This window comes from Geotrypetes seraphini, chromosome 11 (assembly GCF_902459505.1).
Source record: "Geotrypetes seraphini chromosome 11, aGeoSer1.1, whole genome shotgun sequence".
Taxonomy (NCBI): Eukaryota; Metazoa; Chordata; class Amphibia; order Gymnophiona; family Dermophiidae; genus Geotrypetes; species Geotrypetes seraphini.
Window position 1 is genome coordinate 21,803,377 of NC_047094.1, and position 27,420 is coordinate 21,830,796.

Here is a 27,420-nt window from a genome sequence, read left to right on the forward strand (position 1 = left end):
GGCCATTCGTTGGAGAAAGCAACCGAAATATGTACAGAATAGTTCACGGAAAGAGGCATAAACATGCGCATGCATCAGAAAAAGCCAGGTCGTAGGCACACATAGACGTTATTCATAGGCATGCCTTATTTTAGTGCATCATAGATGCATGACTTAAGTGTCGGGGAGGGGGGGGGGGTGGGCAGAGAACTAACTACCAGCAAACAATGTAAATGTGAGAGTGCAAGATATATACAGTATATGGGGCTCATAAACGAAAGAGAAAAACGTCCAAAAATCGGCCTAAGTCGGCACTTGGACGAACATTGTCCAAATACGTCCAAGTGCCGATAATAAAAATAGGTTTTGGTCGTATTTCTAAATGACCTAGACCTTCATAGTGCCACTGAACGACCAAAGCTAAACTGGGCATTTCGGGAGGCGTGTTGAGGGCGGGAGTTGGGCAGGAAGTGGGCTGGCTTAGACTTAGTCATACAGCATGTATAAAAGTTATACAGCCCAGGATCGATGGAACTTGGACGTTGTGACTTAGACCATGTAAAACATGGTCTAAGTCACAAAAACCTACCTAAAGTCACCTGATAAGCACTGCAAACACATAAAACAGACCCCCCACACACTACCCAAATGATCACTGACCCCCCCACCCCCATAAAAATACTAATCCCACCTTTAAAATTCAACCTCCAGACCATCATCACCTGGCAGCCTGACATAGGAAAGCCTAGTCGTCCAGCACAGAGGCGGCTTAAGCCGTCTTGGGGGTGGGTTAGGGACTCATGGAGAGGAGGACCCATGCCCATAAGCCCCTGTAATCACTGCATTGATACTTAAACATGTGCACTTCCCTATACACCCCCAAAATTTTTTTTACTGGCATATAAGTGACTCCTGCAGCCATAAGGGCTATTAGGGTAGTAGATATGTGGGTCTAGGGGATTCTGGAGGTGGTTTGGGGGGCTCACCATGACCTATAAGGCAACTGTAATGAGGAGAAGACATGGCACCATTTTTGTGAAGTTCACAGCAGTGCCCTTTAAGGTATCCAGCTATTTAGGTGGCATGTCTGGGTGTTCAGTCCATCACTTTGCAGACCCCTCCCACGTCCAACAGGGCTTGTTCTAGGCATTTTGGACTTGGACGGAAAGTTGGACGGAAATGTGGTATAAAGATGGACGATTTAGTGACTTGGTCGATCAGATCGGCAGGACGTATAGTTAGACGATTTTTGAAACAAAAAGAATTTTGGATGTATTTTTCGAAAATGTGTTCTAGACTGTTTTTTACTTTGGACGACTTGCGACTTAGACGAAAACGGACTTAGACGTCCCTTTCGATTATGCCCCTGCCGCTTTTTTTCTATGGCGGTATAATTTTTTAAATATACTGATGAATGTATTCCATTTTTTTTTTTTTTTTTTTAACTTCCACCTCTTGTGAGCGGCAGCCTCAGACCTGCCAAGATATGAATTTAATGAATGCGCCTTTTAAAATACGTGCCTGAGATACGCCTTTAACTCAAGTGTATAGAAAGATATACATGCTTTTTTTTAATGCTTCCCAACCCTATAGAAGTAGGATGAATGTATCCCATTTTTTTTAATTTTTGGGAACTTCTACTTCTCATGCAATCGGCAGCTCCAGACATGCTGGTATATGCTTTTGACACACTTAGTTCAATGCTACCGCCATCATGGAATTCAAATTTATAAGTGAAAAACTATTAAGAAAATACATTCTGAGCAAATGGAAAATGCCTCTTCCTGGCAATTAAAGAGAGCACTTATTTAGTCAGTATTAGAGAATGACACGGGGACAAATTTGTCCCTGCAGGAACTCAATTTCCCCATCCTGTCCCCACAAGTTTCGTCGCTGTCCTTGCCCCATTCCTGTAAGCTCTGCCTTAACCGCACAAGCCTCGAACACTTATGATTTTAAAGTGTTTGAGGCTTGTGCAGATGAGGACAGAGTTTGCAGGAATGGGGCAGGGACAGGAAAAGAACTCGCTGGGATGGAAAAATGAGTTCCCACGGGGACAGGGAAAATTTTGTCCTTGTGTCATTCTTTACTCAGAAGAACAGTATAGAAAATTTAATAAATAAATAGTGTGAAAAGTTTCAGCCTCTGATAACCAGACCAGAGCTGGTATTGTGACATCATAAAGCCGCATTCCACCAATGCCTAAGAGCCAACCTCATCAGTGATGTCACAATGGCTTGATTGTCCTACACTTGGCTCACTTTTACTTCATTTTGATTTCTAGAGTGGTGCAGTTTAGAGAATAACACGGGGACAAGTTTGTCCCCGTCCCTGAAGTAACTCAATTTCTCCGTCCCGTCCTTGCGAGTTTTGACGCTGTCACTGTCCTTGCCCCATTCCTGTAAGCTCTGCCTTAACCGCACAAGCTTCGAACACTTATGATTTAAAGTGTTTGAGGCTTGTGCAGATGAGGACAGAGTTTGCAGGAATGGGGCAGGGACAGGAAAAGAACTCGCTGGGATGGGACGGGAAAATGAGTTCCCGCGGGGACAGGGACAAATTTGTCCCCGTGTCATTCTCTAGTCAGTATCTTGCTCAAGTCTAAGGGAGGCCAAAGTGTTAAAGCAACATTAGAAGATAAACTGTGGGAACAGCTGATTTCCAGGATGTCATTGCTCCTGGTGTGAACTCGAATCAGTGTTTTATAATAGCTGTATTTATTGAACGCTGGCTACAGCCCAGCAGAAGTAATGCAGCTGTGATAAAACTATTATTCCTAGCCTCATGAGAGGCACAGTGGTCTTTGTTACTATTGTATACAGTAGCTTCTGCTTTTAGAACAGCTGCCTTGCTGGAGAAACTCTGGGGAACATATACTGTATACATATATAATCAAGATTTACCAAAGTAAAGAAGTGTTTCTTTTGTCGGGTGATTGGGAAAGGGGTGGGGAGCTGATTGGATGCGGTGGGCAAAAAGAATATATATTGAATATACTGTATATTTTGAATGACACCCAAGCCACACCTCCAACAGTCCCTTTGGAATTTAGACAGAGTGCTTACAAACTGCATAGAAAAGTGTCTAGAACATGGGTTTGAAAGTACAGTAAAACCTTGGATTGCAAGTAACTTGGTTTGCAAGTGTTTTGCAATACAAGCAAAATATTTAATTAAATTTTAACTTGATATACAAGCAATGTCTAGTAATACAAGTACATTACATTACATTAGGGACTTCTATTCCACCTATATCTTGCAGTTCAAGGCGGATTACAAAAGAGCTAACTGGACATTTCCAGTGAAGTTACAACAGTTTTGGGGTATTTTTTTTTTTTTGGTTACAAGGGAGGAGAGGTACCTGGATTAATTCCGGAAGAGCTTGCAAATTGGATATTAAATTGACTGTACGTTACTGTGTGATATAACAAATAGATTACAGTTAAGAGTACAAATAAGATTACGTTACATTTCAGGGATCTGAATACTTGGTTGGTGTTTTGGGGAGGAAGAGATTATTTAAGTGGAGGTTTTGGGGGAGAATTTATCTAGGAGGAGGGGGAAAGGTTGGGTTAAGATATCTGGATAAATTTTTTGAAAAGTAGGGTTTTGATTTCTTTTCGAAAAGTTTTGAAGTCGCCCGTTGCCGTCAACAGGTTGGAGATGGAGTGGTTAAGTTTTGCTGCTTGCGTCGCCAGAAGGTTATCAAACATCTTTTTGCGCTGAGTGCCCTTAAGTGGAGGGAAGGCAATAGGGTTCGGAGTTCTTCTTTGTCTTGAGGTGAGGATCTGGTTTAGGCGGTTGTTTAGATGGGGGGGGCGGAGCCGTTTAATGCTTTGAATAATAGACAGTAGAATTTGAATTGGATTCATGCTTGCATAGGTAGCCAGTGAGAGTCTAGGAAGGCAGTTGTAATATGATCATATTTTCTCAGGGAGTAGATCAGTCTGAGGGCAGTGTTTTGTATAGTCTGAAGTTGTTTTATCATGTAGGCAAGACAAGGTAGATAGAGGGAATTGCAATAGTCCAGTAGACCTAAGACTAGGGATTGGACAATTAGCCTGAATTGTGCTGGGTCAAAGAATTTTCTTATTTTAGGTAGTACATATAACAAATGAGCTGATGGTTCTTCTCTCTCTGACGCTGCAAGAGTGTAGTGACTGTTCTAAATGAGCGAGGTCTTGCAATATGAGTACATACAGTATACACATGTCACATCATCACAACTGAGCCGATGGTTCTTCTCTCTCTGACGCTGCGGGAGTGTAGTGACTGTTCTAAACGAGCGAGGTCTTGCAATACAAGTACGTATAGTATTTTGTATTAAAGTTTTTGGGTTGTGGAATGAATCGTCTGAGTTTTCATTATTTCCTATGGGGAAATTCGCTTTGATATACGAGTGCTTTGGATTACAAGCATGCTTCTGGAACGAATTATGCTCGCAAACCAAGGTTTTACTGTACTGTACTAAATTGGAAGGTTTTGGTGAGAAAAATGTCCACCTGTCCCTTCATGTCATTTTGAATATATATATTGAAGATATATTTTGAATACCTATTTTTATTTAGTTGTTTAGGATTTATTTTCTGTAAACCGCTTAGAACCTAACGGATGTAGCGGTATATAAGAAATAAATTACATTACATTACATTACATTTATAAAGAAATTCGCTCCTTGCTTTAGAGTTTTTAGCAGGTTATCAAGTTTTGCTAATCGTATTTTAATATATTCAGTTCTTATCACATATCCTCTCCTTTTCATTGAAATATGGTAACTGGTGGAGGCAGCTAGAAAAAATATTTTTGTTTCTAGATTAGTGTGGAGGGTCATTTTCGATATAACATCTAACTCCCAATGTGCATCACTTTGCATTTGTCCACATTGGATTTCCAGAAAGATGGTTTCAAAAATCGTCACTTGGATGTCCAAGCGCCAATTTATGTCGTTTTTGGGGGGATGTCTTACAGTTTTGAAAATGCCCCTACAGTGGTGCCTCACACAACGAACTTAATTGGTTCCAGGAGCAAGTTTGTTATGCGAAAAGTTCGTTATGTGAAACGCGTTTTCCCATAACAATACATGTTAAAAAAAATAATTCGTTCTGTAGCATAAAATATGCTAAGATGACATAAAAAAAGATAAATTTTTTGTTATTATTTTATTTAGATACATCTAAAAACATAATTGTTTTTTAAAACAACACACATTTTTTAAATTTAAAGACAGAGAGGGCAGTTAAGCGCAGTGCCATCAGTTATCCTGCCCCTCTCAGTGAATTGCCTGGGATGGAGGGAGGGAGAGAAGAAGGCAGATGATGGAAGTGGGAAGAACTTGTGCCGTCAGCATCAGGCACAAGCGGGAAAGCAGCAGCGGTGAGGGGCTAGAAGTTATCTTCCTTTCATTCATGTCCTTGCCACCCCCGTCCCTTGGTCGGTCCCACAATTTCACAATTTCCTGCATATCTCCTCCCTCCATTCTTGTAGCCCATAATCTCCTCTCCTGACATCTCCCTGTCCTTTTACTTCCACTATCTTCCTATCCCATCTCTATTCCCTTTTGTCCCTCTCCCCATGATCAATCATCTCACCACCTCTCTCTTCCCTCACCCTCAGGGTTCAAGATTGCTTCCACTCTTTTTCCTGTTGTTCTCTCTGCCTGTCACCCTATGATTTAGCATCCCTTCTGCCCTTGTCCAATATTTCCCCTTCTCTCCCTCCCTCTCATCCCCTGCTCCAACATACCGTATTTCGACTGCCCTTCCATCCCCAGGCCTGCCAACTTCCACTCATTTACTGCTTTCTCCCACCTCTGCCAAAGCCCGCCCCCCCCCCGCAGTGATCGGCAACACCAGGCACCCCCCCTCAATCGGTGAAACAGGGCCCCCCCTCGATCGGCGAAACAGGGCCCCCCCTCGATCGGCGAAACAGGGCCGGTGACTGCTTTCTCCCGCTGCTGTTGAAGTCTGTAAACAACTTTAACACAAGCCACGGGGCTCTAACAGTGCGTATGCTGCCAACGGCTTCCTTCCTCCTTCCTCTCCCCTCATGATGTAACTTCCCATTTGGTTGATGGAGGAGGAGGAGGAGGGTAGCCGGTAGCGTCACGCACACTGCGCGGAAGGATGCAGCTCGGGCGACTTCGTTGTGTGAAACGAAGTCCGTTGTACGAATCAAGACAAGAAGTTCGTTGTGCGCAGCGTTCGCTGTGCGAGGCGTTCGTTATGCGAGGCACCACTGTATTTGTATTTTTTCAGAGGCTCCAAAGAAAAGCCAATATCATTGAGGCCCCCTTTATTAAACCGCGCTAGCGGTTTTTAGCACAGGGAGCCGCGCTGAATTCCTCTCGCTGTTCCCAACGCTCATAGGAATATAAGACCCATTAAAGTACAATAATATGCATCAATGTACAGTGGTGCCTCGCATAAAGAATGCCTCGCACAGCGAACGCTGCACACAACGAACTTCATGTCATGATTCATACAACGAACTTCGTTTCACACAACGAAGTCGCCCGAGCTTCCACGATCGCTGCCGATGTATTGCATCCTTCCGCGCAGGCACTGCAGGCAGTCGTTAGTCACTGCGCTTAACGCGTTTCACATAACGAACTTTTCGCATAACAAACTTGCTCCTGGAACGAATTAAGTTAGTTGTGTGAGGCACCACTGTATTAAAATAGGTTGGTAAACTTAGGGCTTCTTTTACAAAGGCACGCTAGCGGTTTTACACATATAACTTACTATCTGGGGAAAAATACTATGGGGTGGGAAGGGGGTGACATGTAAAAATCGATCTGATACCGGAAGATTGGGTGATTAGCTAGTAAAAATATAAAAACATGATCACAGGGTCATAAAAGCATAAATAGATTAAAAACAGCTTTTCAGTGTAATTTGTTTTTAATGTATTTACGCTTTTATGACCATCATGAAGTCGGTGACAGGCTTCAGTGCGCTAGCCGCTACTGCCCCCTTTTAAGCAGGTGTTAATTTTTCGGCTAGCGCGCTAATCTTGTGCGTGCGCTAAAAACGCTAGTGCACCTTAGTAAAAGGAGCCCTTAGCCTTGGGTTTGTGAAGGCTTACGAGCTGCCGTACACTCGTTGAACTGTTTCCGGGTATGGTTGTGTCTGGTTTTTATTGCTACTACAATCCTCCATGTGATTCTCCCTCACCATACAGACACAGGACTCCCCCCCCCCCCAAGGGCTTTTTCTGTCTAGCTGCTTTCTGAGCCATCTGCATATTGCACCAGTTGTTTGACTCAGACTCTCGCCAAGTGATGCTATTATTTGACTTACATTCCTGAAAATTCAGCTGCTTTGTTTAATAATGTTCTTGTTCTGGTTGTGTTTCTACTAGAGGTCTGCACGGGAACGGGGATTGCGGGAATCCCGCGGGTCCCGTGGGGGTCCCGTAGGAATCCCCCCTAACCCACGGGACTCCCACCGGGACCCCCCCCCTCTAGCCAACGGGACTCCCACAGGGATGGAGGCTTTGAAAGCAGGATTCGTCCATATAATATAATGGACACGTCAGCTTTAGTAAAAGAGGGGGGTTTATAAGTTAATTATCTGAACAGAAAACAAAAAAAAAGGGTTCCACCAAAGAGATTCCACAAGGAAAACAGCAGCGCAAACACAAAAGAAACTGTGGAATTGATGAAACTGTCAGAAGTAATTGCTGCTTTTTATGGGAACAGGTGGGGATGGAGGTAATTCCTTGCGGGGACGGGTAGGGATGGAGAGGATCCTGGCGGGGATGAGTGGGATTTCTGTCCCCACGCTTCAGATGAGGTCAATTTGTATGAGAAAAGTTACTGTGCAGATAAGATAACTGGCTAATTATAGCTGCCTATCCTGAGAAATTTCAGGCAAATGTAACCAGCTACATTTGAAGCTAAAATTCTCCTAAACCCACTGCCTATATGATGAGGGATGCCCTCCTAAACTTACCCCCTCCCCCCCCCTTTTACAAAACCGTAGCATGGTTTTCAGCGCTGGCCACGGCAGTGACAACTCCGACGCTCATAGGAGAACAAAAAGATAAATACCAGTCTCTGAAACATCAGCAACTGGCATAAGAAAGCCTAGCAGAGCTGCACACGAGTGTCTTAAGTAGCCTGGTGGCTAGTGAACCATAGAGAGGAGGACCCAGGCCCATAAGCCACTCTTAACCACTGCATTTATGGTGGAAAATGTGAGCTCCCCAAAACCCTACTGTACTGTCATATAGGTGCCAACTGCAGCCATAAGGGCTATTAGGGTTGTAGACAGGTGGGTTTAGTGGGTTTTGGGGGACTCACCATAACCTATAAGGGAATTCTGGTGAGATGTTTATGTGGCACCCTTTTTGTTAAGTTCACAGCAGTGCCTTGTAAAGTGCCCCACTGCTCTGTTGCCATGTCTAGGTGGCGAGTCCATTACTGGCCCCTCCCATGTCCAAATGGTCTTGTTCTGGTCATTTGGGACTTGGGCAAAATTTTGTTCGAAAATGAGGTATAAAGAGAGAAGTCCTAATGGCTTGGATGTCCAGATAGAGGATTAAAAAAATCATTTATATATATATATATATATATATATATATATATATATATATATATATAGTAGTCTTTAAGCCCGTTACATTAACGGGTGCTAGAATAGAGTGTCTGTCTGTCTGTGTTTCTTTATCTCTCTCTCCTTGGTTGCTGTCTGTGTCCTTCTGTCTCCCCCCCCCCCCGAGCAAAGCTGTCTGCCCCCAGCACACACCTCCCACCCAAAGCAGCCCCCTTTCCCTCTCTCTATCTCTCCATGGCCCTTTCTGTCTCCCCCCAGCACACCCCTCCCCCAAAGCAGCCCCCTTTCCTTCTCCCTGTCTCTCCATGGCCCCTTCTGTCTTCCCCCAGAGTAAAACTGTCTGTCCCCAGCACACCTCCCCCCCCAAAGCAGCCCCCTTTCCCTCTCCATATCTCTCCATGGCTCCTTTCCCTCTCCCTCTGGCCCCCTGAATTAATCCCCCTGCTTACCTGGCCTACTCCTCTTCAAAGCAGACCGCGATCGTGGTGGCCGGCCCCAGCGAACTTCGCAGGCCGCTCCCCAACCCGGAAGCACGCTCCCCCTGACGCAATCCCGTACGTCAGAGGGAACGTGCCACCGAGGCCGGAAAGCGCCCCGTGAGGCCCACCAAAGCCGACCACGATCGCAGGCTGTCCCGAAAAGGAGGATCAGCGGCAGCGACAGAAGCGGTGAGCGACGCGGGAGGTATGGTCCAGCTTGGTGAGGTGAGGGCGGGAGGTCTGCTGAGCTTCCTTCGGGTTGGTGAGGGCGGGAGGAGGGGCGTGGCCAGAGTGATCATTGGCTGGGTTCTAAAATGGAACACAGCCACGGATCACACACCACGGCCGCAGTAATCACGCTTTTTTAAAAGCGCATGCGCCACTAACCTTTTATTATATATATCTATATCTCTCTCTCTCTCTATATATGTATATATGTGTGTATATCTATATATCTTTATCTATATATATATCTATATATATATATCTATATATATATATACTAGACGTATATATATGTACTAGACGTGTATATATATATATATATATATATATATATATATATATATATATATATATATAAATAATTTTTTTAATCCTCTGGACATTCAGACCATTAGGATGTCTCTCTTTATACCTCATTTTCAGCATTGAGCTGGCGTTAGTTCTAACCGCGTAGCACGGGATTAGCGCGCGCTAATCTGCGTGTGCTAAAAACGTTAGCGCACCTTAGTAAAAGCAGCCCTATGTCTGTATCATCAAATTTTTATGCATGTTTTATATGTGAACCGCGTAGGCTATAAACTTTTTTTAAATAAATAAATAAAATTACCCTATTATGGCTGAAAACCTTGTCTAATGATTAAGTCCTAAGCTCCAGCCCCAGAATATCCCTTTGTTCAGCAGCTAAATATGGCTGCCATGTGGTTATAGATGGTTAAGGTTTGTCAGTTATTGGGAAAAATGATTCCAGTTGAAGGTTTAATAAAGTCAATTGGTCAAATTGCTTGAAAATCTGTGCCCTTGTGTTTGGAAATAATTTGATAGTAAGACTGTAGGAAAGAAGTCAAAAAGTAGAGCAGAAGGGTCTGGTGAATGCATTCAGGCCTTGAATTTAAATTCTTTATGCTGAAATGCTTGTGTGCTGATAATAAGAATACAGTACATAGATGGCCATATATATTAATGGAAATTATGTCAATAAATCATATCATTGCTAAGATTCAAAAACTGTAAATAGTATTACCTCTGCCACAAATCCCAAACTTCTTTCAAACCCAAACAATAGTTTAGCTCTTGTCTTACAAGCTGATTACTGAAGATGTGGACCTGGAAAGCATGACATCTTGTGAGGTTACAGCTGGCCTCTCACTGCCCTGGGGGTGGAAGTTATGGTTTTTGAGATTTCAACTCAGAAAGATGGGCTTTGAATGAACTAGAACAGCTGTAAGAGACTGACAACACCAGACATTGTCAGCTGCTAAATCCCATATATTCAAGACTCAGCGAAACAAAATACTTTAACCCTTTGGCACTACCTGTCTACTGCAGGGGCCCATTTACCAAGCTGTGGTATAAAGTGGACGTAACGTGCCCTTATACAGGCCCTTCCTGCATGTTAAGGTCATTTTTACTGCATCTGAAAGATGACCACCTTTCTATTTTTGGAATTAATAGCCATGCACTAATTTTGCATTAACGTGAGGCCATTAAAAATATTAATGCCTGAGCACTTACAGCCACTTATTATGTAGGCAGTAAAGGCCAGATTCTATATAGGATGCCTATATCAGGCATTGCTAAGTGCCCTAATCAAGAACACCTAGGGACGCCTAACTTCAGAATCTGCGTGCAACTTTTTAAAAAATTGGCACGGTAATTGCACAGTTTTCAGCCAATCAAAATTAAATCAAAGTGGATCGATTTTTCACTCCGTCAAAAATTACAAAGGGGACACTGGATGATGTTACAGGGAAATACTTTTAAAACCACTAGGAGGATATATTTTTTCACTCAGAGAATAGTTAAGCTCTGGAGCGCATTGCCAGAGGATGTGGTAAGAGCGATTAATGTAGCCAGTTTTAAAAAAGGTTTGGACAAGTTCCTGGAAGAAAAGTCCATAGTCTGTTATTGAGTAAGACATGGGGGAAGCCACTTCTTGCCCTGGATCGGTAGCATGGAATGTTGCTACTCCTTGGGTTTTGGCCAGGTACTAGGGACCTGGATTGACCACCGTGAGAATGGGCTACTGGGCTTGATGGACCATTGGTCTGACCCAGTAAGGCTATTCTTATGTACTTATTCATGGGAATCCACAGGAATGGGGGCAAAAATGTCATTACTACCACAGGGATGGGATGGGGTTTAAGTGAATAGGGACAGGAGAAGATGAGGATTAGATTATGTCCTGAGCACCCCTCAAATCAAAAACTTGACACCAAAACCTCTCATAACCCTACTGTACTGCCATATAGGTGCCACTTGCAGCCATATAGGTGCCACCGCAGCTATAAAAAACAAAATAAAAAAGGAGCTCATCTTGAAAACTGATGCATGTGATCAGCAATTTTGGCAATGAGGAAGAGCACTGATTAAAAAACAAACAAACAAAAAACTGGTGAGAATATTCTTTGATTTGCTTCAAACATTTTGGCAGAATATAATTTCTACCAAGCTAGTTCCATCTATACGACTGATGATGCAGCTAATACGAAAGCAGCATTTCGAGATCAAGTCTGGATTGGTTGTACAGGTCATAATGTTATGTTATGTTAATCAGGTTTTCTATTTTGCCTTTACCTATTCAGTTCAAGTTCAAGTTCGGATTACATTATGAGAGGTTGGGTCAGTTACCCAGGAAGTTACAATGGATAGTTTGACTCAGACATTCAGTAGAGTTGCTAATACAAGTACAGTGAAACCTTGGTTTATGAGCATAATTCGTTCCGAAAACATGCTTGTAATTCAAAGCACTCGTATATGAAAGCGAATTTCCCCATAGGAAATAATGGAAACTCAAGACGATTTGTTCCACAACCCAAAAACTTTAATACAAAATACTATATGTACTCGTATTGCAAGACCTCGTTCATTTAGAACAGTCACTACACTCCCACAGCGTCAGAGAGAGAAGAACCATCGACTCAGTTGTGATGATATGACACGTGTATAATCTAATTTAATCTAGTCTTTGGTTTATATACCGAGACATCTCTCATTGGAGCTCGACTCGTACTGTATGTACTCATATTGCAAGACTTTGCTCGTTTAGAGCAGTCACTACACTCCCGCAGGGTCAGAGAGAGAGAAGAACCATCGGCTCAATTGTGATGATGTGACGCGTGTATACCGTATGTACTCGTATTGCAAGACTTTGCTCGTTTAGAAGTCACTACACTCCCGCAGCGTCAGAGAGAGAAGAACCATTGATTCAGTTGTGATGATGTGACACATGTATACTGTATGTACTCATATTGCAAGACTTTGCTTGTATATCAAGTTAAAATTTAATCAAATGTTTTGCTTGTCTTGCAAAACACTTTCAAACCAAGTTACTTGCAATCCAAGGTTTTACAGTTACTAATACTGTTAAGTCAGAGTTACAAATATATAGTTATAAGTTGAATAGGTCATCGTTGGCTCATTGTAATATCCTGGGAGTTGCATTAAACAGTCTAGAATCTCAATCTCATGGGCTCCAGCCATCAAAAACTGAAGTTAATCCGAATGACTTCCCTTGTGTAGTAAGCGAGCTGATAACAAGGAGGTGGGTTACACTCACTAAGTGAACAAAAGTCAATTGTTCACTGGAGAAAATGCTCAAGCAGTACATGTTGTCTTGATGGAACAGTGTTCTACTGACATTGAAATATCTGTGGCAGAGAATATAGAAGAGCTAAGAGCAACTGCCACAGAACCAGCTGCAAACAAGCAGTTCCTGACAAATTGTGGCAGCAGTTGTTATGGTGTTGGAATCATTTGACAAAGCTACAAAAGAACCGTCAAAATATACTGAGCCTTCACGGCATCTGGTGGTCCCAACAAAATATTAGTTGAAAAGGCATTTGACAATTGCAAGCCAAGTGATAGCATCCTTAAAGAATCATCTTGAGATTATCTGGATTGCTATTTTACAGTTACAGAGACATTCTTGGCAGGAATGTGGTAGAAACAGTTAGCTTAGCAGGGTTTAAAAAAGGTTTGGATAACTTAAAGAAAATTCCATAAGCCATTATTAAGATGAACTTGGGGAAATCCACTGCCTATCTCTAGGATAAGCAGCATAACATCTGTTTTATTCTTGGGGATCTTGCCAGGTACTTGTGACCTGGGTTGGCCACTGTTGGAAACAGGATACTGGGCTTGATGGACCTTCGGTCTGTCCCAGAATGGCAACTCTTATGTGAGCCAAGTATAGGTCAATCAAACCATTGTGACATCACTGATGAGGTTGGCTCTTAGACAATGGTGGAATGAGGCATTATGACATCACAATCTTAGCTCCAGAGCTAAGATTGTGATGTCATAATGCCTCATTCCACCATTGTCTAAGAGCCAACCTCATCAGTGATGTCACAATGGTTTGATTGACCTATACTTGGCTCACATAAGAGTTGCCATTCTGGGACAGACCGAAGGTCCATCAAGCCCAGTATCCTGTTTCCAACAGTGGCCAACACAGGTCACAAGTACCTGGCAAGATCCCCAAGAATAAAACAGATGTTATGCTGCTTATCCTAGAGATAGGCAGTTGATTTCCCCAAGTTCATCTTAATAATGGCTTATGGAATTTTCTTTAAGTTATCCAAACCTTTTTTAAACCCTGCTAAGCTAACTGCTTCTACCACATTCCTGCCAAGAATGTCTCTGTAACTGTAAAATAGCAATCCAGATAATTTGGGTTTCTGCCAGGTACTTGGAGCTGGGTTGGCCATATTGGAACCAGGATACTGGGCTTGATGGACCTTCAGTCTGTCCCAGTATGGCAACTCTTATGTTCTTATATAGAGTACATGGGAAAATTACTTCATAAAATTACCACCGTGGCTCCACTCCCAGCTCTTGCCCTGAACACCGCATTCGTAGGTGCCTATAATTATAGAATTGGGCTCAAAATGCATGCTATGCTAATATTCTGCCAAGGCTACTTTATGCAGAGCACTCTTTACAGAACTAGCGTAACACGGATTATCCCGGCGCCTGTCTTTTTGCTCCCTTTATTGAATCTAGCCAGGATACTGGGCTTGACGGACCTGCGGTCTGTCCTAGTACAGCAATTCTTATAAGAACATAAGAACATAAGAAATGCCTCTGCTGGGTCAGACCCTAGGTCCATCATGCCCAGCAGTCCGCTCACGCGGTGGCCCAGCAGATCCAGGACCTGTGCAGTAATCTATCTATACCCCTCTATCCTCTTTTCCAGTAGGAATTTGTCTAATGCTTTCTTGAACCCCAGTACCGTACTCTGCCCAATCACGTCCTCTGGAAGCGCATTCCAGGTGTCCACCACACGTTGGGTAAAAAAGAACTTCCTAGTATTTGTTTTGAATCTGTCTCCTATCAACTTTTCCGAGTGCCCTCTTGTTCTTTTATTATTCGAAAGTTTGAAGAATCTGTCCCTCTCTACTCTCTCTATGCCCTTCATGATCTTATAAGTCTCTATCATATCCCCTCTAAGTCTCCTCTTCTCCAGGGAAAAGAGACCCAGCTTCTCCAATCTCTCAGTATATGACAGGTTTTCCATCCCTTTTATCAGACGCGTCGCTCTCCTCTGAACCCTCTCAACTAACGCCATATCCTTCTTAAGGTACGGCGACCAATATTGGACGCAGTACTCCAAATGCGGGCGCACCATTGCCTGATACAACGGCAGGATAACCTCTTTCGTTCTGGCTGTAATACCCTTTTTGATTATACCAAGCATTCTATTCGCTCTCTTAGCGGCCGCTGCACACTGTGCCGTCGGCTTCATTGTCATGTCCACCAATACCCCCAAGTCCCTTTCCTGGGTACTCTTATTCAATAATATCCCTCCCATTGTATAGTTGTACCTCGAGTTTCTGCTTCCCACATGTAATACCTTACATTTCTCAACGTTGAACTTCATCTGCCATCTCGTCGCCCAATCTTCTAGTTTGTTCAAGTCCCTTTGCAATTCTTCACATTCCTCTGTAGTCCGAGCTCCATTAAATAGTTTAGTGTCGTCCGCAAATTTTATTATCTCGCACTTCGTCCCTGTTTCTAGATCATTTATGAAGATATTAAATAGTAGCGGCCCGAGCACCGAGCCCTGCGGGACACCACTCGTGACCCTCCTCCAGTCGGAGTAGTGGCCCTTCACTCCTACCCTTTGTTTTCTACCCTCCAACCAGTTTCTGATCCATCTATGTACATCTCCTTCCACCCCATGTTATGTTCTTATGTGAGCCAAGTATAGGACAATGAAGCCATTGTGACAACACTGATGAGGTTGGCTTCTTAAGCACTGGTGGAATGAGGCATTATGCCATCACAATCTCAGTTCTGGAATGTTGCTACTCTTTGGGTTTCTGCCAGGTACTTAGGACCTGGATTGACCACTGCTGGAAACAGGGTCCTGGGCTTGATGGACCTTTGGTCTCTCCCAGTATGGCAACTCTTATGTTCTAACATTGCTGGATCCAAGACTGAAAGATTGTTCAGATCTAATAACAGTCAAAGGGTGCCATAAACAACAAATTGTAGTCGAGGTGCAGCCAATTGCTGAACTGCGAACAAAACGTTCAAAATGGGAAGAATCAGAGAATTAGAACCCTATGAGGTAAGATCTGAAAATCTATGAAAAAGTTAAAAAAATAAAAAAAAAATATACAAGGGACTTGATATGCATTTTTTCATATGCTATTGTGGGCGTGAGATAATTTTCTTTGTGGACACTAGCTAAATAAGACTTTTCTTGTAAGTAATAAAATTAGTCACAGGAAAATTGTATTACAGGTGCCTTTTATTTTTTCTTTCTGTCACTCATTTCTTTTATTAAATCCTGATATTCTAAATCAGGGGTAGGGAACTCCGGTCGTCGAGCCGTATTCCAGTCGGGTGTTCAGGATTTCCCCAATGAATATGCATGAGATCTATTTGCATGCACTGCTTTCAATGCATATTCATTGGGGAAATCCTGAAAACCCGACTGGAATACGGCTGTCAACGACCGGAGTTCCCTACCCCTGGTCTAAATGAATCTGTTACAGGTAGGAAAGATGAATATGCTGTTTATTGTATGTTGATGCTGTTGGGGAAAAGATCACAGATGATACAGGAGTTGATTTACCGAAACTGAAGATTTGATTAATTTCATAAGAATAGCCTTATTGGGTCAGACCAATAGTCCATCAAGCCCATTTATTTATTCAATTTTCTATACCGTTCTCACATGTGAGCTCAAAACGGTTTACATGAATTTATTCAGGTACTCAAGCATTTTTCCCTGTCTGTCCCAGTGGGCTCATAATCTAGCTAATGTACCTGGGGCAATGGGGGGATTAAGTGACTTGCCCAGGGTCAGAAGGAGCAGCGTGGGTTTGAACCCACAACCTCAGGGGGCTGAGGCTGTAGCTTTAACCACTGCGCCACTCTAGAAATCAAAATGTAGCAAAAGTGAGTTGAATATAGGTCAATCAAGCCATTGTGACATCACCAATGAGGTTGGCTCTTAGGCATTGGTGGAATGAGGCATTCTGATGTCACAATACCAGCTCTGGGTATCAGAGGCTGAAACTTGTCACACTATTTATTTATTCCATTTTCTATGCTGTTCTCCCAGGGGAGCTCAGAACAGTTTACATGAATTTATTCAGGTACTCAAGCATTTTTCCCTGTCTGTCCTGGTGGGCTCACAATCTATCTAATGTACCTGGGGCAATGGGGGACCCAAGTGACTTGCCCAAGGTCACAAGGAGCAGCATGGGTTTGAACCCATAACCTCAGGGTACTGAGGCTGTAGCTTTAAGCATTGCGCCACTCTAGAAATCAAAATGTAGTAAAAGTGAGCCTAGTGTAGGACAATGAAGCCATTGTGACATCACTGATGAGGTTGGCTCTTAGGCACTGGTGGATTGAGGCATTATGATGTCACAATATCAGCTCTGGTTATCAGAGGCTGAAATTTTCACACTATTCATTCAATTTTGTATACCATTCTTCCAGGGGAGCTCAAAACGGTTTACATTAATTTATTCAGGAACTCAAGCATTTTTCCCTGTCTGTCCCAGTGGGCTCACAATCTAGCTAATGTACCTGGGGCAAAGGGGGGATTAAATGACTCGTCCAGGGTCACAAGGAGCAGTGTGGGCTTGAACCTATCGGAACCCTGGACCAATCCCTGCGGAGTACCTCAAGGTTTACCACTGTCACCCATGCTCTTCAATCTTTTCATTTCCTCCCTTGGTACCCTATTAGACAAACTCAAAGTAACCTCATTCAGCTACGCAGACGATATAACCATAATCCTTCCCTTTGACTCACAAGACCCCACTACAACAGATAACCTGGTAAAAACTCTAGAAACAGTGGAAAAATGGATGACTGAACACAAACTGAAGCTCAACCCAGACAAAACTAAATTTCTACTGCTTGAAAAGGACAAAACTCCTTCTATAGCTGAACTAGAAATAAAAACCACCAAATATCCTATACAGCCCGCTCTCAAACTCATTGGGGTAACAGTAGACAGATGTTGCACTCTTCAGGTGCAAATCAACAAAATCACACAAAAAGCATTCTTTACCATGCGCAACCTTCGCAAAATTAGAAAATTCTTCGGCAAAGAACAATACAGACTCGTAGTCCAATCCCTAGTCCTAAGTCTACTGGACTATTGCAATATCCTCTACCTTCCTTGTCCCACCTACTTAATAAAACAACTACAGACCGTCCAGAACACTGCCCTCAGACTGATCTGTTCCCTTGGAAAATTTGACCACATCGCCAACGCCTTCCTAGATTCACACTGGCTTCCAATACAAGCCCGCATCCAATTCAAACTAGACTGCATATTATTCAAAACATTAAACGGAACGGCACCCTCCCACCTAAAAATCCGCCTAAATAGGAACCTCTCTTCCAGACAGAGGAGAACCCAATCCCCTTTCTCCTACCCCCCTTTTAAAGGAACTAAGCGCAAAAAGATGTACGACAACTTACTAGCAACACATGCAGCTAAATTGGACCCCTCCATCACCAACCTACTGACAGCTTCTACTGACCTCAAAGCTTTCTGAAAAGAAATCAAAACCATACTATTCAAGAAATTCATCCTAATTTCCTAACCCCCATTCTTTTCCCCTCTCTCCCCCCTCTTAGTATCCTCCCTTCAAAATTTGATTTAGACCTAACGCCTTTAATTTTATTCCTCTTCCTGAAAACGTCCAGCTTCGTTTTGATGTATTAGGCCCAACGTCTTTAACTGTATTCCCCTTCCTGGAAATGTCTAGTTATCTTTTTTGATGTAATCCGCTTAGAACTGCAAGGTACAGGCGGAATAGAAGTCATTAATGTAATGTAACCTACAACCTCAGGGTGCTGAGGCTATAGCTTTAACCACTGCGCCACACTCTCCCTGTTAAAGGTCCAGGAAAAGAGTCAAGCTTATAGTTAATACTGCAGATTTTATTTTTGTGCTGATTGATTTGCTTTATTATATTTTCTTGTGTCTGATTGCACAAGCTCCCAGAATTAAGGAGGCATTTGTTTTACTGACTTTAGATCCCACTGAGGGTTAGGGCTGATGGAAAGGATGGCCATTACTCTGTGTGCCACCTGGGGTCACTGTGTTCAAGGTTATGAAATGGAGTGTTAGAAAAGAAAAGAACAAGAATGAAAACTGAACAGAAATAACATTGCAGCAATATTTACTAGATGGACACTCATAAAGAGGGGCATTTTCGATAGGACGTCTGAGTTTGGGCATTTTGGGAAAGACGTCCAGAAATCCAGTGGAGAAAATGTCCATTTTCAAAACAGCAAGACATCTTTTTTTGGGAAATGACCCATCTAGATTTTTTGGCCCTAAGACATTTTTTTTAGTCATTTTTTAATACAAAGGTGTCCAAATGAAAAACGGACAAAAAACCCAAGCTTTTGGGACTTCCAAGCAGCCAGCATTCTTACCAAACTGGCCACAGATATCTGAGCACAGTAGAGCAGAGGGGCACTCTAGGGGGTACTGCAGTGAACGTCACAGTAAAAAATCCTAGGTACACATCACTATTACCTGTTTATATTGTATGGGTGAGCCCTCCAAAATCCCCCCCAAATTTACAGTACCCCGTATGCCTGCAGGTGTAATCTTTATATAGGTATAGTAGGTTTTGGGTGGGTTTTGTAGGGCTCACCACACAATATAAGCAGGGTGTAGCGACATGTGTACCTGGGACATTTTATGTGACGTTCCGTTCATAGACAAAATCGCGCAAGACAATGGCGCGCAGACAACTGAGCGCAAGGTTGACGGCGCGCCGAAGAAAAGCACTATTTTAAATGGTTCCGATGGGGGGTGTTGGTGGGGAACCCCCCTATTTTATTTAACAGACATCGCGCTGGCGTTGTGGGGGGTTTGGGGGGTTGTAACCCCCCTCATTATACTTGAAACCAAACTTTTTGCCTGTTTTTTAGGGAAAAAGTTCAGTTTTAAGTATAATGTGGGGGGTTACAACCCCCCAAACCCCCCACAATGCCAGCACAATGTCTGTTAAGAAAAGTAAAGGGGTTCCCCCCCCCATCCCCCATCGGAGCCCTTTAAAATAGTGCTTTTCTTCGGTGCGCCATCAACCTTGCGCTCAGTTGTCTGCGCTCAGTTGTCTGCGCGCCGTTGTCTCGCGCGATTTAGTCCCGTCACCGTGACGTTCACTGCAGTACCCCTTAGAGCGCCCCTCTGCTGTGCTCAGCTGTATGTGTGGCCATCTGAAGCTGTAATACAGGCTAGAATGTACTGTTTTTTTCATACCTTTGAGTGGTGGATGGGAATAGGTGACCACTGGAGGAGTAAGGGGGAATCGTACCTTAATCCAGTGTCTCTCAAACTGTGTGCCATGGCACAGTAGTGTGCCCCGAAGAGAATCTGTGTGTGCCACAAGAGATTCCAGAATTTTAACTTATTTTTAAAAATTCCTTCAATAAGTATAAACTAGAATAGATGACATGTGCGTCCCATGCACAAGAGTCTGTCAGCGTTCTGAGCGTCTGTGTGCGTAAGGATACAACCACCCAGACAAGCATCATTCTTTGATGTGATTGGTCCTTGAAAACTAACGGCAAGTAATTTAATTTTTTTATGCAGTAGTTACTCTAACTTGAACAACAAAACAATCAAGGCTTTGTCACTGTGTGGACCTTCTTATCTTTGAGAACTTGGATTTTCAGCTCTGACAGAAATTAAATCGAAAAAAAAAGAGAACTACTGCAGATGGTGGATGATGAAAGAAATGCATGTTTGCTTGTCGACTATCGAGACACGTTTTGAGTTAATTTGCACTCAAAAACAAGCACATCCATGGCATTGATTACTAATTATATTCTATCTACTTTAGTTTCACTGTTATTACAATTACCCGTACATAGCTTAAAGAACTTTAAATAAATAACTCTCAAATGTAATTTTTTGTTGGTTTTGCAATTTAATAATTTCAGTTATAATGTGCCGCAAAAAACATTTGCTCCGTTTAGTGTGCCGGAGCTATAAAAGTTTGAGAGACACTGCCTTAATCCCTCCAGTGGTCATCTTTGGGCATCTTTTTGACACCTATTCATTTTTAAAACAGATCTAGCCCCAAACATCTAAGTGGTGCTCTGGACATATTAGGCCTGATTCTGGAAGTGGCGCCTGCCGTGTGTCAATCACTTTCTCTTGCAATAAATTAGGAGATACATAAACATCTAACGTACTTCACACCTACCCTATAGAATACACATCAGCAAAAGAGGAAACACAGGTGGTGTTTATCACTTCACTTCTTCAAAATGAATGAAATCACTCCATGCTGTCATGCAAAAAGCACTTTCTCTTCATACCAAAGTGACTTTAAGTATAGTTATTCAAAACCATCTTTTCAATATCTCATATACTAACTTTCAAAATCCTCCATGGCATCCTCCCTCCCTTCATCCCACTCTCCTGGAACTCCTTAAATCTTAATACCACCAGACCCACTCACAAACTTAAATTATCCTTTCCTTCATTAAAAGGCATTTCCTGCGCAGGAAAACTAGGGACCTCCCTCCCCTTCAGACTCACTGAGCTCTGGAACAACCTTACCTCCCCCCTCTGGATCCTGAGCTCTCTCCAACTCTTCCGCAAACATCTGAAAACATGGCTGTTTTCAAAAATGTAATACTTACCCCATCTTTGGCATCGTAAGCCCCCCAATCACCCTTTCTCTATACCCTTTAACCTTCATGGAGTTCCTTTCTCTCTCAACTCCTGTACACTGTGCCGAGCTCTACGATTGTGGAGATGATGCGGTATATAAACCTAAGGTTTAATTTAGTTTAGTTTAGGGTTGTTGTTGTTTTTTAACTTAGAAAACACTAAGCAGGAGAGGAACATCAGAAGTTTAGATTGGGGAAGGGGATCATGGGGTCTCTTATATCTCAGTAAACTAAACCTTAAGCTTATGTACCGCATCTTCTCTATAAAAAAATGGAGCTCGGCACGGTTTTCAAAATTTAAAAGAAATAAACAAAATAAAAATTTAGGATAATGTAAAAAGAAACGAATTTTACAATTTTGAAAAAAGCCAAGTTTTCAGATGTTTACGAAATAGTTGGAAAGAACCCAGGTCACGTAACTGGACAGGAAAATTGTTCCAGAGTTCAGTCGTTATAGAATGAAGGGATTTCCCTAATTTGCCGCCATAGATAAGGCCTTTCAACGAAGGAAAAGATATTTTAAGTTTTTGAGTAGATCTGGTGGTATCAGATCTAACAGAATTCCAGGATAGAGGAAGCAGAGAAGGGAAAATAGCATGCAAAATCTTAAATGTGAAACATGCACATTTGAAATAGACCCTAGAGATTATTGGGAGCCAATGAAGTTTTGACAAAACTGGCCGCCATATTCTGAATCTGACGCTTTTCTTGGTCAGACTTAGATAGACCGCATTGCAATAATCCAGTCTCAAGAGAATAATCGATTGTACGAGAACAGCAAAGGGCTCCTTTTAACTAAGCTGCGCTAGTGGTTTTAGCATGCACTAGATGCTAACGCCTCCATTGAGCTGGCGTTAGTTTCTCCGCGTAGCGCGAGGGTTAGCGCGCGCTAAAAATGCTATGGGATCTCACTTTCCTCAACATATGGAGACTAAAAAAACATTTTTTTTCCAGCTATTTCAGAACTCACGTCACCAATCCCAGTCTTTTTTATTATATAAACTTTTTTATTCACCAACATGAATGATATACACAGAACCGAGAGAACACAATTATTTTCACAGTACAATGCCTCAATACGGAATATCATGGTAACACCCAACTAGAAATCCCAGATAATAGTGAGAGTCCAGGCCTGTACTCAGATAGCCTGGAGCCCTCCAAAACCAAGCTAGAAACAACCCCCCAACCGCTCCAACCCAACACCCCCCACTCCCAAACCCCCGCCCTCAACCCACTGGCAATACGGGGACAACTGGCTTCCGCAAGCGATTGACCACCTGGCTCTTTATCATAGGGGGCAAAGTATCCAAATAAGAAGCCCAAACGGACAGAAAAAGCTTGCTCCGAGATCCAGAAAACCGAGCGGACATGGACTCCCAGACCATTAAAAGATGCAATTTATTGCGCCAATACCAAATGGTGGGCGGGGAGTCCTGAAGCCAATGAGCAAGAATACATTTCATTCCCACAATATAACCCTTACGAAGGAGCAGGCTATCACCTGCAGAAAGTCCGCCCAAATAGCCCTCCGCCAAAAAAATAGTCCCTTCCACCGATGAGGGGAGCCGATAACCCACCAAAGATTCCAAATAACCTCGGACCTCCATCCAAAAGGCAGAAATAGATGCACACACCCACACCCCATGAGCCAAAGAATTAGCAACCTGGTGACATTTCAGACAAATAGCCGTAGGAGCACATCCGAAATAAAAAGCCCGCTGCTGAGAGACATATCCCCGATGTAAAACCCGAAAGTGACATTCCTGAAGCTCGGCGCTCTGCACCACCCGAGGTATCCGGCGCACCAGAGGAGCCAAGGACGCCACCCACGGGCGACATCCCAGGTCCCGGGCCCAAGACGTCAAAAGCCGCTGATAATCCCGCCGTGGCTGCAAAGCCACCAATCTACGATGAAATTGAGAGATAGAAAGCCAATCCCACTGAGCATCGAAGAAAAAGTCGCGTAAAGTGATAGCAAAAGACTGGGTCAATGAGTCCCTGGGCAAGGAGGCTGCATAATGCTAGAGCTGCATATAAGCAAACTGATCCGTCGCACCCAAAGACCAGGACGCCTGGAGAGTCAAAAAAGGAACAGCGCTACCATCCGTCTGTAGAAACTGCTCCAAAGTTCGGAGCCCCTTCCTCGCCCACCGTTTGAAAGCCACATTTTCCTGTCCCGGACTGAATGCCGCATTGCCCACTATGGGCAGCAGAACACAACTAAAAGGCGAGTGACCCCACAACTGAGAAACACATCTCCAAGCCCGACGAAGCGGCTCCACCAAGCAACTACGGGCCCCAGGCCCCAACCGCACCTTCCCATCCCATTGTATAAGATAAGGCAGAGCCCACGGAAAAAAATAGTCAACCTCCAGCTCCCGATCGGTATGCTGAGAGCTAAGAAAAAGCCAATCCCGGACATGCCGAAGCAAGCAGGCCAAATTATACAGACGAATCGAGGGAAGACCCAATCCTCCCTGTGCCCAGGACCCCTGAAGAAAAGAACGATGCATTTTACCTTTCTTACCCCCCCAGCAAAATGAAATCACCAGTCTCTGAAGACCCAGGATATCTTTTTTCAAAAGAAAGAAAGGAAGCGTTTGCAAGACAAATAACCATTTCGGGAAGATAATCATGCGAAAAAGATGAACACGGCCCATCAAGGACAGAGGAAGATTCAACCAGCGCCGTAAAAGCCCCTTAGTTTCCTGCAACAAACGATCAACATTCAAACGGTAGAGCGCGGAGACATCCATAGACAACAAAATACCAAGGTACCTAAAAGAGGGTCCCGCCCAGCGCAAAGGAAACTCCGGCCCCCACTCCACCCGCAAAGAGTCCGGAGACGCCATAGCCTCTGACTTCTGCTTATTTAAACGGAAACCAGAAAAATCCCCATACTCACGAAAACACTCCAAAAGAGCGGGGAGGGAGGCCCGAGGATCCGTCAAATAGACCAAAAGGTCATCGGCAAAAGCCGCCAGTTTAAAGTGATGAGCCCCCACGACCATTCCCATGATGTCCGGGTTACCCTGCACATCCCGAATAAGAGGATCCAGGGTCAGGACAAATAACAAAGGTGAAAGGGGACATCCCTGGCGAGTACCCCTACAAATTGGAAAGGGATCAGAAAGGGTATCATTGGCCCACACCCGGGCCACAGGGTTTGCATAAAGAGTCCGCACCGCCTGAATGAACCATGGGCCTAGACCGTACACTCGCAGGACCTCAAACATAAAGCCCCAATCCACCTGGTCAAAGGCCTTCTCGGCGTCAAAGCTGATTATCAAAGAAGGCACCTGATCCTGTGCAGTCCGCTCCAACGCCGCCAAAATACGGCGTACATTTTTAGCAATCGCGCGGCCCTTCACAAAGCCCACTTGCTGATCAGAAATAAGACTCGGGAGTACCAAGGCAAGACGGGTGGCCAAAACTTTAGCAAAAAGCTTAGCCTCAAAATTCAACAAAGAGATCGGCCTATACGACTCGGGTCTATTCGAATCCTTCCCAGGTTTCAACAGAACAATAATCTGAGCTACATTCAAGTGGCGAGGAAGCTCCCCCAATCCGACCGCCTCGTTAAACACCGAGGCCAACAAAGGCGCCACCTCAGCTCGCAAGATCTTATAAAACTCACTACGTAGCCCATCCGGGCCAGGAGACTTACCCAAAGCGCTAGCCTGGATCTCCCGCTCAATCTCCCCTGCAGTAAACTCCGCCTCCAACTGCACCCGAGAGGAAGCAGAAATAGACGGGAGATCCCGACCAGCCAAATATACCCCCCCATCTAGCAGAGGGTCAGAGGGAGCAGCATACAGGTGCTCAAAGAAATCCCGCAACTCCCTGTTGATGTCTCCATCAGTATGCACTATCTCCGAGTTCCGCGTCTGCAGAGCAGCAATACGCGAACTACCCCGCTGCTGTCGAGCCAGCTTTGCAAGAAATTTACTACTCTTATTCGCAAAACGATAAAGATGATACCTATAATGCTCCATAGACCGACGAGCGTGTTGGTGTAACAGAGAATTAAGCGAACACTGAGCCTCCAGCAATCTAGCCCTATCCGGGAGTGCCTGGGTAGTGCCGTAGCGTCGACGGAGAGAAGAGACCAGTCTCTCCAGCCGAAGCAGCTCTCGCTTGCGCACTTTACGCTGAAAACTAGCATATGAAATAATCTCACCCCGAAGGACCGCCTTTGCCGTCTCCCAAGCCAACGAAGGAGTACCAAAATGAGCTGCATTTGTGTCCTGAAAAGAGCGCCACCGGGCTACCAGATGTTCATGAAATTTACTATCACGATAAAGGTGGCAAGGAAAGCGCCAACCACGAGGGGTCCCCGGAGTCCGAGATAACTGCCATACCAACGCCACCCAGGCATGGTCCGATACCTCTATAGGCCCCAGCGTAGACTCTACGATCTCTGCAAACAAAGAGCGGGAACAGAGAATATAGTCTATACGAGATAAGGAAGCATGGGCCCGAGAAACGTGAGTAAAATCCTTCTCCAAGGGATGCAAGACCCTCCAGGCGTCCACCAAGTCAAGGGAAGCACAAAGAATCGCAATTCCAGTAGCAGATTTCCGAGATTCCCTCCCCACCCCAGACGATCTATCCCAAAGAGGATCCGCCACCTCATTGAAATCACCCCCCACCAACAGGGGAACATCTCCATAGACCGACAAAAGGTCTGCTAAATGATGAAAAAAACCCACGCCCGGGCTATTGGGAGCATAAAGGTTGCAGAGAATATAAGGGTTAGAGTTCAAATTAACCGAGGCTATCACATACCTACCCTCCGGGTCCCTAATGACAGTCCGTACTACCAAATGAAGATGTTTACCCACCAAAATAGCCACTCCAGCCTTCTTACCCAACGCAGGGGAATCCAGGACATCCCCCACCCACCAGGTTCGCAGTTTGGCATGCTCCGCCGCAGTCAAATGCGTCTCCTGCAAAAAGGCCACGTCCGCCCGGCTCCTCCGCACCTGTCGAAGCACCTTCTGTCGCTTTATTGGGGAATGAATGCCCCCCACGTTCCAAGATAATAACTTAAGGGACATAAAAATGAAACAAAAATACCCCACAAGGAATCAAAAAATTCAAAAGCCAAGGAAGAGGCGTCCCAGCAAGCCCCCCTCCTAAGGCCACTGCCATGCGGAAGCCAGTGCCAGCAGTCACCCCGAAACAAGAACAACAACCCTCCCCACCCCACCCTCCCCTCCCCCCCAAAACCAACCCACCCCCACCCACCACCCACCCCAACCCAACCCCCAAACCCAACCAGACCAGTCCTACCCCACTAGACTCCTCCCATCCCATCCACCCCAACCCTTCCGGTCCCCACAGGAACCCAATCACTACAGACGCCCCCTCCACAGAAACCCCCCCAAAATAGCAAAATAACTAGACAAACCCCAAAGAGCGACCTTGCAGAATTAGAACCCATCTCCCAATCTCAAGACATCCTCATATAAGGCCTCACTGGCCCAGGAAGGGCCCCCGACCCAAAGGAACCCAATCCCAGACCCCATCCACCCCCATATATCCCTTGAGGATGGTTACCACAAACCCCAAATCACATACTCAACAGGAACCACACAACCCCCACTCGAACTCCCCTCCCCCCCTCCTCACCCATCGCATCATACACACCTCCAACCACTCGTCCCCAAGCACGCACCACACCCCAGGCAACAAGCTCAACAACACCCGCTCCAGAGGGTGAATCAAGGCCACCGTCCATCCAAAACAGCCTAGGCCGCCCAGGAGTAGAGAGAGGCCCTGGACACCCTCAATAATCACCCCACAAAACCAAGGGCACTGAGACAGCTTATAGCAAAAGCACAGAGGCTGAGCAGCACCCCCGTCAAGGACAGAAGTCCAACCAAGGTCCCAGCAAAATCCAAGAAGGAGTCCCAAGGTGTAGGCGAGCCAGAAGAAGGAGGAGCTCCAAAGACAGAAATCCAGCAAAAGTCCAGGGACTCCGCAACATCTGAAAGCACA

General features: G+C 44.4%; 1 protein-coding gene across 5 annotated transcripts in view; it reads left to right on the forward strand.

Moving 5' to 3' along the window:
* PRKAR1B (protein kinase cAMP-dependent type I regulatory subunit beta) overlaps nt 1–27,420 on the forward strand; it is a 226,967-nt gene that overhangs the window by 44,903 nt on the left and 154,644 nt on the right. The window lies entirely within an intron of this gene.